Raw genomic sequence first — 15230 nt, forward strand, 5'->3', positions numbered from 1 at the left:
AGTTTGTTTTTATAACAGCAATTAAAGTACCAATAAAATTCTATTCAACACCTTATATTTTTTCAGACTGACCACTAAGGGAAAAAAAGGCCGACATGGCTCTGTCATGTTTGTTCTCAGGCACTGCCTAGATTGCATCATGTTCCGAGTGTCTTCTCTCAAAGATCTATGATGAACTTTAATGCAGGCAAAAGTCACTTTTTATTCGGAGAAGATGAAAGCCAGGAGCGGAGGGGTTACTGTCTCGGTGACACAACATCGTATTTGGCTGGGATCTCTCCAAGGTCATCTTACGTTCTTGTACAGACCTTGTCTTTCCTCTACTGCTTTCACTTGGTCTTATCTTTCTCTTCAACAAGTCAAAGTGTTTCCTGCAGTGAAGTTGTTAAGTCGATATAGACTAAAATTTTCAGTTGAGTCTTCCTTCTGTGTTGAAAGGCGGGGTGGAGTGGGGGGGGAGGGAGATAAGGTGTGATCTCTCTGCTCTCACAACCTCTCTTCCTTTCCAAATGCGAAAAATTATTTTTCTCTTGCACGGCGCCCGTAAGAATGGATCTGAACGAATTTTAAACACACTGGAACAGCTCGTTCCAACCAAATAATCAGTGTGTGTAATCCCATCACCTCTGGTAGACTGCCCGTTACACACAGTTGTCACGGATCGGTTGTACGTGAGTACAGGACAAAGTACAAACTTGAAGTGCTTCTTTTCTCTTCCCAGGCAAGATCTCTAATGGCCCCTTTTCAGTGCCTTGCAAATAATCTCATGGAACAAGTGATTCTTTCTGGAGTAGAAAAGAATGCTCGTGCTTTGATAAAGACATCGGTAGCAGAAATGCTCCCGGACAGCCTTTCTCTGGTGCTGGGGCTCAGATTTTACTGGAAGCTGAGGAAGAGGTGTGCCAAACTTGTCCCCATGAGTCTGAGAACCCCATGCTACCTGAAATCAGGTACTCCTTCCTCCTCCCCGCCCCCTGCCCTCCATCGGTCCCCATGCTGTTGTCCCTGCCCCAGGAAGTGGAGTCCAGGCTCCAAGTGACTTCCCACCACTTCTAATTGCTTTATTCAATGGTTATAAGCTTCCTGATTACCAAGGGCTCCTCCTACTGCATGTTCCCATGGGTCCTCAGTATTGAAAGATTTTCTCTACCAGCAAATTGTATTTCTGAAGCACTCATACACATTCTCTAGGAGCCAGTGTCATACGCGACAGCCAAGTTGAGCTTCTGGATGCCATGAAAGAACCAGCATTGCCGTGCAGTTTGCAGAGTTTAAGCTAAAACCAAGCACATCTACTAGGTTTTTAATTATTCTGCACAACTTGCTTGAGCATAAACGTGACATTTCCATCAGGTGCCTGCACGTCTCCACTGTTGCATTCATGAGCTCTTTAGAGAAAACGTTGACCCGTGCAGGTGTTTTGTAGTGTATTGTTTTGTTTTTTTTGTTTCTCTTCTGGTTCTGGTTTTGAAATCTGATAAGACCTGGTTTTAAACTTTGCCAACTCAGGCAAGTTATTTTTCTTCCCAGAGCCTATAGTAAGAACTGAAGAGAAAATACATCAAGTACCTAAAACAGAGCCGGCTGCATAATGAGCATTTAATGAATGTAGCCTTTTTCAAATGATTTGCCTATCATTCATTGGCTACCACTATCATTTCCTCCACATTTCCTAGCATATGCCCCAATGATTTTTATTTTTACCAAGTTACCAAATTAATAATTAAATACTTTATTGTCATGAGGGCAGACACTGAGTCTTTCGCTTTTGGATTCTCAGCAGTCACAGTGTTGTTTAAGCATAAAGAAAGCAATCAGTACATGCTTAGCGATAAACGAATGGCCAAATTTTAAGAGTGGTGTATAATAATAAACAATAATAATCACATTAATGATAATAGTAATATTCTTACTATAGAGTAAGATTCACAATTAAACAGTAAAGTAAACCACTAAACGAAGTCTACGTGAATAGGAGATTTTAACCTTAAGAGATGAAGGAGTGGCTCTGATTTTGTGAAGGTCTTATTACCTGTAGTGGGAGCCAGAGAGATAAAAATGAGTTTTATTACATGCCAGGTAAAGCCTAGGTGCTAGAGATAGAACATGCAAGATGGATGTTTTCTGCCCTTCATGAGAGTACAGGTGAATGTTAAGAGAGACATATAGGCAGATAATTATAATAGAGAGAGAAATGCAATGATGGAGATGTGCCCAGGATGCCAGGGGTGCATGGAACAGTGGGTGGGGAAGGGGCATGGTTTCCTGGAGGTGTTGTGCCCAGGCAGAGTGTGAAAAGGCTGGAAGGGAAGTTGGAGGGTGAAGTGGGGTTTGGGGGTAGGGAGGTGGGGGGGGGAATGTTGGGTAGGACAAGGGCAGGGTAAAGACATTTCAGGAAAAAGACAGTCAGCAAAATTAGATGGAGACTTCACAGAGTCTTACATTGCTAAAGGCATGGCCCCTCTGGATCTTATTAATGAGCTTAACTTTATTCCATAGATAGTTGGTGCACTGAAAAATTTTAAGCCAAGGAATGTCATGGCCGGACTGCATGTTGAATGAATCCCCCTGGTGGCTGTGTAGGGAATGGATTTGAGGAAGACTAGACTGGGCCTGAGCAACCACTGGGGGACTGTGTTGACAATTACAGTTGCCCCTTGAATAATGTGAGGGTTAGGGACATGGACCCTCCATGGAGCTGAAAATCCACATATAATTTTGACTCCCCCAAAACTTAACTACTAATTGTCTGCTGTTGAACAGAAGCTTTACTGATAATATAAACAGTTGATGAACACATATTTTATTCATATGTATTATATACTGCATTCTTGCAATAAAATAAGCTAGAGAAAAGAAATTATTATGAGAAAATCTTAAAGGAGAGAAAATACATTCACAGTGTGTATTGTGTTTACCGACAAAAATTCACACGTAAGGGGACCAGTGCAATTCAAACCCATGTTGTTCAATGGTCAACTGTGGTCTGAGAAACTAGAAACCAGTGCCATGGAGGTTGCGATGGACAGGAGGTAGTAATTCGGGACATACTTAGGATATATCAGCAGAAATTGGTGACTCATGGGATGTTGGACTTTAGTTGAAGGAGGAGTTTAAGACAATTTGAGATTTTGGGCCACCTGGGTGGCTCAGTCGGTTGGGCATCCGTCTTTGGCTCAGGTCATGATCTTGTAGTTCATGGGTTCAAGCCCTGCATCAGGCTCTGTGCTGACAGCTCAGAGCCTGGAGCCTGCTTCAGATTCTGTGTCTCCCTCTCTCTCTCTGCCCCTCCCCTGCTCATGCTCTGGCTCTCTCTCTGTCTCTCAAAAGTAAATAAACATTAAAAAAATTTTTAAAGAAAAAGAAAATTTGAGATTTTTAGCTTGCATGGCTAGTTGCGAGATGATTTTAACCACTGGAAGAAAGAATGCCAAAGGAAGAATGGTTTTTAGTGGTAGAGGTGATGAAATGAGTCTGAGATGCCCACCGGATGCTGGCAGTGTTTGAGCCTGTCTCAGAGAAGACATTGGGCCAGAGAGATGGGGTCACCTGAACCAAGGAGGACAGGGATTTCACTTCGGAGATAGCCCTGTGGCATAAACAATGACCGGTTGACATGGTTACATAACATAAGTAGGACACTGACCCAATGTGGGTAGAATCAGGGCCTATATATAACTGCTTTGAGTTTCCTGGGGCTTCTTTAGAGGAGGCAGTCAACTCACAAATTTTAAAATAAAGAACGGCATCAAAAGAGTTCATTCAATAAATGTATATCCACCGTTTAATGTATAAAAAAGCAGATATTTCTAAAGAGAGAGAAGAATAGGGATTTATAAAAGGAAAGAAAGAGGGGAGTAGAAGGAAAAGAAGGGGGTAGAGAGAAAGAGGTCAGAGATCTCATGGGAGAAGAAAGAATTTCTGTTCATGGGAATCTGAAGATGATCCCAGCCACTTGTCTGCAGAATGGACACTCCCTTACTTTTCTTCATCGAGTGGGAAAACTTAAGCTTTTATGCAAATATATACAAAATCAATATTATATGTGTATACCAAATATGCATGGGTTTCCATTTGGAACTTTTAAGGGTGTGTTCAGGTATTTATTAATATTGAATTCATACAGGGACAAGTCACTTTCAAATGGAGGGCTTAGAAAGAAGGAACTACTGACTTTTGTATTCTGGTGTGGGTTTTTTTTTTTTTTTGAGCCCTTTTGACTTTTAAAAATATTTCTTAGGTTAAAAAATAAAATAAAATAAAACATAAAATAAAATACTTCTTAGGTCATACTTGTCCTACGATTTCTGTTCTCTCCTCTGAGGTGCCCCTTCCATTGGCCACCAGCCTTCCCCGCCACCAGTGGGGAGGGGAGCCCTACAAGATGAAGAGTGGCCAGTACAACGAATGGTTCAGGCCACAGCCTCTGAACAGGAGTAGACCAGTCTGGTTCAAATTCCAACCCTGAGTCCTGAGCTGATGACCCTGAGCAAGGCACCTGTGCCTTGTCTGTGTCAAATCCAAAGCCAGGATATGTCATGCATTTACTTCTCTGAGCTGGGGTAGATAAAATGAGACAGACGTGGGCAAAACAGCCCAATGTCTAGCCATGAGTAAACACTCCATAGTGGGCAATTATTGCTATTATTTAATTAATGATCATTTGTGTTTCACCATTGTTTGAATGATCAAACCCACAATCCTATGGGGAATGGTCCTCCAGCATGCGTGCCACTCCCTTGCTGTCCGCTAAGAACCCCAAACTCCAAAGCTCAGGGACTGGGCAGGCTGGTGAATAAATGCGCAGCCACCAGGGAGTGGGGCAAGCCATGGTGGAATGCGTTGGTTTAGAATTGCCCGGATGTAAGACCACCACCTTCTCTTGGCCAGACAGTGAATTAAACGCCTTCATCACCACGAGACTGAAATCTCAGGATACAGAAGAACGACGCAGTCACAACGCACCAGGTGTTACCTGCCCTGCTTGACGCTCTTGCTGGAGACCTTGAGCCCCCCAGGCCATCCTGGTGCTGGTACAGCCCCTGGGGAGCTGACCACAGGAGGGCCGCCTCACCGCAGTGTCCCCGGACAGCAGGCTCCACTGGAGCAGGACAGTTCTGCTCCCATCCCTGTTATTATTACTTGTTCTGGGGCAAGATTCAATTGTGATTTTTGCCTCCGAAGAAATCTCCTTGCAACATTCTTTGGCCTTATCTGGGAGAGAGAGAGAGAGAGAAGTTTCTCCCTATTCTACTTAAGGAGACATACATGCCTAACGTTTTTAAAAGGACCGTCACCCAGGGTGGGTACAGTGCACATCAGTCAGTCCCCTCCATGTAGCTGTGCCCACATCTTATGGGAAAGGCATTTGGACTGTGGTTGACAGACCCTTGCCTCAAAGCACTGATATCCTTTACATGGATTCCTGGGCACAGAAAGTGATATGCCTGAGGGACCCATGGTTTCAGACTCTGACTGAAGACCTTCCTTGGACTGCCCAGTAACTGGAGTTACGCCCTGGGCAGAAGAAGGGCGGGCTGCTTATGTGAACTAAATACCCCAGTCCTTTCCTCCTGCAGCGTCTCTCTCCATCAACCTCTCTGTCCACCTCCTTTTTCCGTCCCCCTTCTCCACCTTATTTGATGGGAGCACATTCCCCTCATCATACTGCTCACTTTTAGCTGAAGTTTAGAGTGATTTCAGGAAACTCAACACCTCCCCTGACCCTTTGCACAAAGGATTTAGCAGGAAGTTTTGGGTCACTCCAGACCTTTCCAGTCTTTACCTACATTATTTTTCTAGATCGTGGAGCAAAGTGTCATGCACATTGAACAAATAGAGCATTGAGTAGCTCACTGAAACCCAATTTTTTTTTTTAATTGGCACCTATGCCAATGAAGAGGGCTCCTCTTAGGTCCCTGGCTTGGCTATTCTGTTCCTTTTGAGTGGCAAATACTTGCCCGCCTCTGGGAATGTAAGTTCAGCAAGTGCATTATGTCTGTTCACAGGGACACTGTCACACTTGGAAATGGCTTCAGTCACCACATCCTACAGCACAGTGAATGTGGTGGGAGAAGATGACGTTAACATTGACCAAGCGCCTTCTGAGCTCCAGGCCCTTTGATGGTGCCCACATCTCTAGAGATGACACCTGAGCAGGGGATGGGCCTGGTGGTGACCCTCGGCTTCAGTTCCGGGATTCTGGGTCCGGGCCACCCTTGAGAAAAATTGTTAGCTCTTCTAACCCTTGGCTTCTGCGTTCGTGAAATGGTGACAATGACACGACTTAATCACGAGCGTTGAAGTAGATCACGTATCTAAAGGGCTTAGCGTTGTGTCAGGCATTTAATAAACACTACATGCATGGTAGCTACTAATATTATGCTAATTGATTTAATCCCTACTCCTCTGCTGTGGGTGGGGACGCTGGGCTTCAGTGAATGAATGGAGTCCATCCAAGGTAATGGAGGTATTAGAGAAGTGGCGAGGTGGGGACGTTTTCAGGTTGACTTTGACACCATCCTCCTCGCTGGCCCAGAGCTCCGTAGCCACACCTGGGCTCTTGAGTCGGTGAGGACCCCCTGATGTGCGTGAGGGCGAAACACATCCAGAGTTGAGGGGGCGATTTCTTTCTTCAAGGCTCTTGGAATGGTGTAATGGTGTAAATCATGAGCCCTGTCGATCCACCTCCGTGGTCATTCGTATGGCATTTTAGGGTAGAATTTGGAGGCTTATACTAATTAATATAGTCTGACACACTATATTATTTAGAAAAGAGAAATTCTTATTAAACTTAATTGAACCTTATCCTTTTCAGATCTTTTTCAAACAGCATCCCAGGGAGGCCTGCCCGAACCATCCTATGAACAATTTCACACGACACCCACACACACGTCCTCAACAGATGTATGAAACATCCTGAAGCATGAGTCCTTAGCACTTACCAGTGTCTGGGATTCTCTCTATTTCCTTCTTTATCTTGTTTGCTGTCTATCTCTCCTGCCAGAGTATAAGCCTCAAAAGTTGGTGCTCAGGGAATGCTTGCTGAAAAGTGGGGAAAAGCATTCATATAATTTGCCTCATGCCTGTTTACTCTTGAGCCTGACAATTCCACAGAACCAAAATTCTCCACCTCATCGGGCATCTCCCTGCTTTTACAGTTTTCTCCCAAAATTCTTCATGAAGTTTCATTTTCTTAAAAAGCTTATTTATTTGAGAGAGAGAGAGCATGAGTAGGAGAGCAGCAGGGAGAGAGGGAGAGAGAGAAGCCCAAGCAGGGTCCGCACTGTCAGCACAGAGCCCGACTCGGGGCTTGATTTCATGAAGCGTGAGATCATGACCTGAGCCGAAATCAAGAGCTACTTAACCAACTGAGCCACCCAGGCGCCCCTGGAGTTTCATTTCTATTCTGCCACCTGTTATGACCTCAATTAAAATAGTCAATAAATGATACAGGTCTGTTTTGCTGTGGAAGTGTTGAATTTATTTCTCCGAAAGGTATAGAAATATGAAAGTATTTCTCACATTATACTTAGGGAGTTGAGGCTCTAGGAAAACCAGATTATTTTTAAGGGGAAAAAGGAGAGGGAAGGGAAGAGACAGGGGACAGGGTAGTGGACCAGGCATCAGAGTACTTAGGTTCTCATACTGACCATTACTGGATATGTGACTTGGGGAAAGCTTGTTTGAAATTAAGTTTCCTTCCCTTGGAAATTCTCTGCATCTCACAGTTCTCTAAAGGTCTAACTTTCTAGGTTTTACCACATGTAGATCTAACCAGGTCTGACATTCTGTGACTCAAGATAACTCAAAATGTGTTTTCTAATGTCAGGGACACTTCTCAGGTCTTCTTTCTGTTATGGTAAAAGAATGGTCTTCCTGTACAGGTATAAGCATTGATCCAACAAGGTTTAGCCTAAAGATCTTCTATTTTTGAATTCCTTTGCACCTAGGCCAACCCTTTGTTTTCCAAAGAGTAATATAAACAAAACTGTCAGGATTTTCAAAATGGATGGAAGCTGGCCCTTGGCACTCTTTCAAATTTGCTCCCGAGGCTCACGCAAAACATGCAAAATAAAGACTCCAGCTTTCTTTGAAAATAAAATTGGTTGGAAACTAGGGGATTTGGAAACAGGCAGCTGAGCAGATTTCCTTCTGTAAATACTACATTGACTCTCCATGGGGGGACAGGAAATGCAAGGAATTTAAATATAGGTTTTGGTTATTAATAGGCTAAAGGGTCACTCCCTTGGAATACGAGATATTACTGGTAATATTAAGTTCTCTCTACTGCAAAAGGGAAGACTTGGTTTAGAAGTAAAACGATATATTCATACAGAGTATCTCCTTTTAGATCGTAATCAGTCCTTATCTATGTCCTGGAAGAGAGAGAGTTATTAGTTTTATTAAAATGAGAGATCGCGAGAGCACTAGTTTGGGCAACTTTGATAAACAAGGTCAAAACCAACGTTTCCCAGATATCTTCTGAAAACTGCCTCAGATAAGTTTTAAAATGAGTTTGATTTTGTGTAGTATTAATGGAGAACACACATGTAAATATTTTGTGAGCATTAATAAATAGGCAGGCTGTTGGTAGGTAAATTAATTCATTAAAGAAACAAACATGTTTAACAAAAGAGAATGCCTCTGACATCGACTAAGCCTCTTGTCTGGGCAAGTCCTTCATACAAGTTTCCAGAATTAATCCACTCAACAAGTGCATGAAGGAGATATTATTTTCCCGTTAAACTAATGGCAAAAGTTTGGTAAATTGCCTGCTACCAAGTAGCTGATGATGGTTGTTACAAACTGAAGGTTTGTGGATTCCCCCCGACTCCCACCAAATTCTTATGTGGAAGCCCTAACCCCCAGCGTGATGGTATTGGGAGGTGGGGCCTTTGGGAGGTGACTAGGTTCAGATGAGGTCACAAGGGTACACTCCCCACAATGGGATTAGTGTCCTTATAAGAAGAGGAAGACAGGGGCCCTGGGTGCCTCAGTCGGTTAAACGTCGGACTCTTGAGTTCTGCTCTGGTCATGATCTCATGATTTCATGAGATCGAGCTCCTCCTTGGGCTCTGTGTTGACAGTGTGGAGCCTGCTTGGGATTCTCTCTCTCCCCCTCTCTCTGCCCCTGCCCTGTTTGCACATTCTCTCTCCCTCTCAAAATAACCAAACTTTTTTATTAAAGAAAGAGGAGGAAGAGAGATCAGAGCTTTGTCTCTCCATGAGCACGCACAGCAAGAAGTCCGCTGTCTGTGAGCCTAGAAGAGAATCCGACCGAGAACCAAATCTGCCAACACCTTGGTCTTGGATTCCGCAGCCTCTAGAACCGTGAGGAAGAAATGCCTCCTGTGGAAGTCCCCCAGACTGTGGTCTGTGGTGTGGCAGCTTGAGCTAAGACAGTGGTAGAGCTAGCTGGCATTGTAACCCAACTCTGTTAGATTTCAAAGTCCACGCCGGCAAGGACACGGGGTCAGGAAGCTGTCATGGGCAAGGGGGCACTGATAGGAGAGATGGGATGCACCGAAGGACCAACCTTAGATGACTGTGGTTCAAGCAGCTGGCATCTAATGGACCCTAACTCCTTTCTTCCCAAAGTAGGAACCCTGAACGTGGGAGACACCTTCCACAGTTTCCCCTTTCCCCCCGTGTGCCTGCACAGATTCAGGCTCTGTGCCCTGCAGCATCCACGTTTTACCTTACCTCGAGTCTGTCCCTTCTGCTGACCCTGACCTTCCTGCCTTACTCCAGCAACTCCCCTCCCCACTGGTCTCCCTGCCTTTGGTCCATCTTCACCCTGGAGTGCTCTCCTGAAAACTCAACATTATTTGTGTTACGCTCCCGCTTTAAATGCTTCAGTGGTGCAACGTCCACTGGGGGAGTGTCAGCGTCCCACTGTAGGTGGACGGCAGTGGCGACGTGGGAAATACAGCCCATCACAGGGCGACACCGTGGGCTGCGCCCTGTGCCCCGTGCCCCGTGTGTCGTGTCTCCCTTGCTTGACTGATGCCGTTCTTCTCCCTCGCCCTCGTCCTTAGGATCAGCCAGATCCGGCAGGCGGGGACGCTTTTCTAGCTTAAAAAAGCAGAAATAAATACAAAAATAGATCCTTAAGGTTTTGAAACTGAAATTGTATGCAAATGTAAACAATGCATATGTAATCACTGTAACGCTATTTATATAACACCCTTTCACCCAAAGATGGGAAAGCCGTTTACAGATGGATATTGTCTTCCTAATCTTTACCATCTTCCATTGAATCGTGTGACACATGCTGGTTCGAATCATGAATTTCGTTCCCCCTTTTACCTTCCAGACCATCACTGGTTTCTTTGTTGAGTGACTTAACACAGGCAGCTCGTTGCTTGACGTAAGTTACTTAGCAGAGGAGCCACACTCAAGAATTGATGTCTTTTCTTTTTTTTTTTTTTTTTTTTTTTTTAACGTTTATTTATTTTTGAGACAGAGAGAGACAGAGCATGAATGGGGGAGGGTCAGAGAGAGGGAGACACAGAATCCGAAACAGGCTCCAGGCTCTGAGCTGTCAGCCCAGAGCCCGACGCAGGGCTCGAACTCACGGACCGCGAGATCGTGACCTGAGCTGAAGTCGGACGCTTAACCGACCGAGCCACCCAGGGGCCCCAAGAATCGATGTCTTTTCTATTACAGACTGAAATGCAGTGTTCGGCTGTAACAAACACCTGAGCAAGTGACGTCATTAAGCCACACTCAGGTGTGCAGAAATGTACCAAAGGCCCATTAGGGCCTCTGGACATTTTCTCGATTGAAATTGGAAGGGTAATAATTATCAATGTGCTGAAGGCCAGAGAATCCTCCATACATGAGCTGTTTTGTAAAAGCATGCTACTTTTATTTTTTTTTGCCGTCCAGAACACGCACTATGGCTGAAGCATGGGACTTCTAGACTTCACATAATCGGTCTTCTGACCTTGCTTGCTATCTTTTATCTCTCTCTCTCCCTTTTTTATCTCAGTCCTATTCCTCTGGCCTCCTTCTATTTCAAGAACATGCAAGGCATGATCTGACCTCAGGACCTTTGCACTCACTATTCTGCCGGCTGGAGGCTCTTCCCCCCCTATGTCATCCCAGCTCACTCCCTCACTTTATTTGGGTCTAACTCAGCGTCCCTATACCATTGATCCGCCTTACCCTATTTTATATTTCTTCTTTGCCTTTATCAGTACCTGGCAGGCTTTATGTTTAGTGGTTTATTATTCTTTTTTTTTCCTTTCCATGATACAATCTCCATGAGAGCAGGGACTTTGTCTACTTTTTACCGTTGTGTCCCCTAGTACCTAGAACTGGCCCAAAATGTAGAGGCCCTCAATAAATATTTGATGAATGGATAAATATGCGGATAAACAAATGGCCCTAACCTCTGTCGCGTAATTAGAACAATCAGTACATTTATGTACAGGTGTGCTTCTCTGTCTGTACTTAAGGTAAATTGTTAAAGTCAAGGTTTCAGCCTCCATTAGTACCTTAGTATAGGAAACTATGTTAGAATGCCCATGCGATTTGTAATTTTAACTAGAAACCGCATAAAGGAAAGATATTCTCATGGTCTACAAGTTGTTTTCAAGGCAGAAACTTTTATACAAGCAATTAACTGGAGTGCAAATTGCAACGCACAAAAGTGATCCTTAGTTATCCCTCCTGTGTATGACGGCTTCTGTCTCTACCGAATATAGTCAGAATATAGGTATATATACACACAACATATAACATGCATGGTTTGCATTTGTTTCTGAAGGTATAATTTTGAGACCTGGTGATATACAGCCTTTCCCCCCTCCTCCCCAAAAAGTCCTTTCTGGTAGCTGCCAGATGGTTCCGGCTGTTTCCCAGAATTCCATAGACCGTCTGTATTGTCTTAAATTATGTCTTTTGACCACTATGTGCTCACCACAGGACATTTGCTCATATAGTGCACTGTCAGCCAGTTTCTACCCTTGGTCCATCAGGCAGTGGGTATTATACCAAGCAGGGCTTCAGTATTGACAGATGGATGATATTCCAGGAACTTAATCCTGATGGTCCTCTCCGTTCCATGAAAAAAAAAATTCTAGAAAAAACATTCTGAATGTAGAAATCTGTCATCATAGGGACCACTGGCACATTGTCATCTCTGCTGTTTTCCAACATGTCGGGGAATAAGGATTAGCAAATATGTGTCACAGGAGTTCTACATTTGCTTCAAAACATGCATTAGATGTGTGCCGATTTCAGGGCCAAAGCCAGTTTTGTCCCTATGCTATTTGGAGGCAGCGACGAGTTATTCCAGAGGTATAGTTCCCCACATGGCCCCAAGGCTGACCTCAAAGTGTGCCCATCCCAGCAGGACCTGCCAAAGGCCAGAGCTGGGTTTGAAGGATGGAGGGAGTTATGCAGGCAAGGAAAGAGCGAATATAATTAGAGAGGGCATAAAAAGCCTGTTCAAGCTAAGAGTAAGACATGGAAAATTACAAGTGGGATGGTCTAGTCTGATGAGGCAACTCTGGGAGCAGTTATGAGGCCAAGGTGTCAGGAGTGAAGGCAGAAGGCAGAAGAAGACAGAGCAAGCCCAGCGTGTCCAGGAGCCTGCGTTCATGAGCTGCCTCTCTACTCAGGTAGCATCACCTACTGTACTCACCACTGCATCACGCAGCACCAGACGGGCCTGCCTTAAAGGTCCACAGCGAGGGTGGTCACAGATTTCGCTCACAAATAGGATAATGGAGCAGAAAGGATGCCCGTGACATTTACTAATGACAGGACATCGAGAAAGGAGGAGTGTCCAGCTCTTTCAAAAGAAGATAGAAATTCAATACACCCTTGAAAAAGTTGAAGACCAGGGTCAGTTCCAACCAGTGTCAAATACAGGGTGTCCCTGGGCGGGGGGAGAAATTTGCTCAAATACAAGGTCAGAAATGAAAGGTTTTGTGACTTTTCTGGATGGTGTGGCCATATATTGCTATTAAAGGATCAGGAAACTTGAGAGTCTCTATCACCAGAACCACCCTCTACCTTGACCCCCTCTCCACTTCACCTCATCCCTCCCCGCCCTGGGCCATTGGATCCTCTTAAAGAGACATGCCTTTTTCTCTGAGTTTCTCTTATTCAATCCAGGTCGGAAGCACAGAGTAAGAAGTTGATACCATGTCTAAATACCATCAACATCCCATGCCTGTGGGATAAGTTGCATGTTCTGTGTGTGGTAGTGTCCCAGCGAGAGGAGTGAAGGGACTTACATGCGCAAACAATGATTTTCCAAATGACTTCGCTACATCTTCTCCCACCGTGCGGAGAACATATCAAAGACGAGGTGATATGCCGGTCAGAGTGGCTAAAATGAACAAATCAGGAGACTATAGATGCTGGCGAGGATGTGGAGACACGGGAACCCTCTTGCACCGTTGGTGGGAAAGCAAACTGGTGTAGCCGTTCTGGAAAGCAGTGTGGAGGTTCCTCAAAAAATTAAAAATAGAACTACCCTTCGACCCAGCAATAGCACTACTAGGAATTTGCCCAAGGGATCCAGGAGTGCTGATGCATAAGGGCACTTATAACCCAATGTTTATAGCAGCACTTTCAACAATAGCCAAATTAGGGAAAGAGCCTAAATAAATGCCCATCAACCGATGAATGGTTTATATATACAGTGGAATACTACTTGGCAATGAGAAAGAATGAAATCTGGCCATTTGTAGCAACGTGGATGAAACTGGATAGTGTTATGCTAAGTGAAACAAGTCATACAGAGAAAGACAGATACCATATGTTTTCACTCATATGTGGGTCCTGAGAAACTTAGCAGAAGACCAGGGGAGGAGGGGAAGGGAGAGAAAAAATGTTACAGAGAGGGAGGGAGGCAAACCATAAGAGACTCTTTAAAAAATCTGAGAATAAACTGAGGGTTGATGGAGGGTGAGGGAGAGGGGAAAGTGGGTGATGGGCATCGAGGAGGGCACCTGTTGGGATGAGCACTGGATGTTGTATGGAAACCAATTTGGCAATAAATTACATTAAAAAAAGAGGAGGTGATTTTTTTTTTGAGGAGGTGATATTTTAATAACAGCTGGAACAGAGAAGATGAAGAACTTTGAAGGGGATGGGGAGGGAGGCCTTGTGCAGGTTTTAGCACAACCAGAGCACAAGGATGTGAGGATATGAAGTGGGCACAGGAGGGCAAGGAAGAGAAGCTGAGAACCACTGGGGCCAAATGAGGGGCTGTGACAAAAATAAATAGAATTGGGATTATTCAAACCAGAGTGTAAATATGTGTGGGTTACTGGATAGCATGAATCCAGTGTCAATCAGATATTATAAATAAATACACTTTGAGCACACAGGGAGAATAATGCTAGTAACTAATATTTACGTGACACGTACAGGTTACAAAGCATGTCTCTATGGAATGGCTACTTTCTTTTCCCAACAGCCCCGATAGAAATATCCTCACTTTCCAGTTGAAATAGTGGCACCCAGAAAAACTTAAGTGACTGTCTCTAGGACACAGAACCTGTATTAGTTAGGGTCACACACACTAGCTGTTGAAACAAACAAGTCCCAAGGTGAAGTGGCTTAATAAACAGAAACATATTCCTTGCAATAGATGATTATGATGAATGATTGATAGCTAGCTAGCTAGCTAGCTAGATGATATATAGATAGATGATAGATAGATAGATAGATAGATAGATAGATACATAATACATAGATAGATAGATGATAGATAGATAGATGATAGATAGATAGATAGATAGATAGATAATACATAGATAGATGATAGATAGATGATATATAGATAAATAGATAGATAGATAATAGATGATAGATAGATAAATAGATAGATAGATAATAGATGATAGATAGATAGATAGATAATACATAGATAGATGATAGATAGATAGATGATAGATAAATAGATGATAGATAATAGATGATAGATAAATAGATAGATAAATATATATAGATAGATGATAGAGAGATAGAATTAGTTGCAGTATTAACTAAGAGATTTCAGGCATTAAATTATAATTAACCCATTAACGACGTTTTTGATAGTATGATGAACTCATGAATTTTATTCTTTTTATTCACTTTTTCCTGTCTTTGTGAAATAGTTTCATCATTTTTATAATGACTATAATTTATAATTGACAAAAGGCGATCCTTTTATCACTTTCTGAACTTGGCATGAGAGACTCATCTAAGAGTCATTTGCT

At 43.6% G+C, this 15230-nt stretch overlaps 1 protein-coding gene across 1 annotated transcript in view; it reads left to right on the plus strand.

The window, feature by feature from the left end:
* XKR4 (XK related 4) overlaps positions 1-15230 on the plus strand; it is a 413265-nt gene that overhangs the window by 156134 nt on the left and 241901 nt on the right. The gene's annotated exons all lie outside the window — the stretch shown is intronic.

Source organism: Panthera tigris, chromosome F2 (assembly GCF_018350195.1).
Source record: "Panthera tigris isolate Pti1 chromosome F2, P.tigris_Pti1_mat1.1, whole genome shotgun sequence".
In the NCBI taxonomy this organism is placed as follows: domain Eukaryota; kingdom Metazoa; phylum Chordata; class Mammalia; order Carnivora; family Felidae; genus Panthera; species Panthera tigris.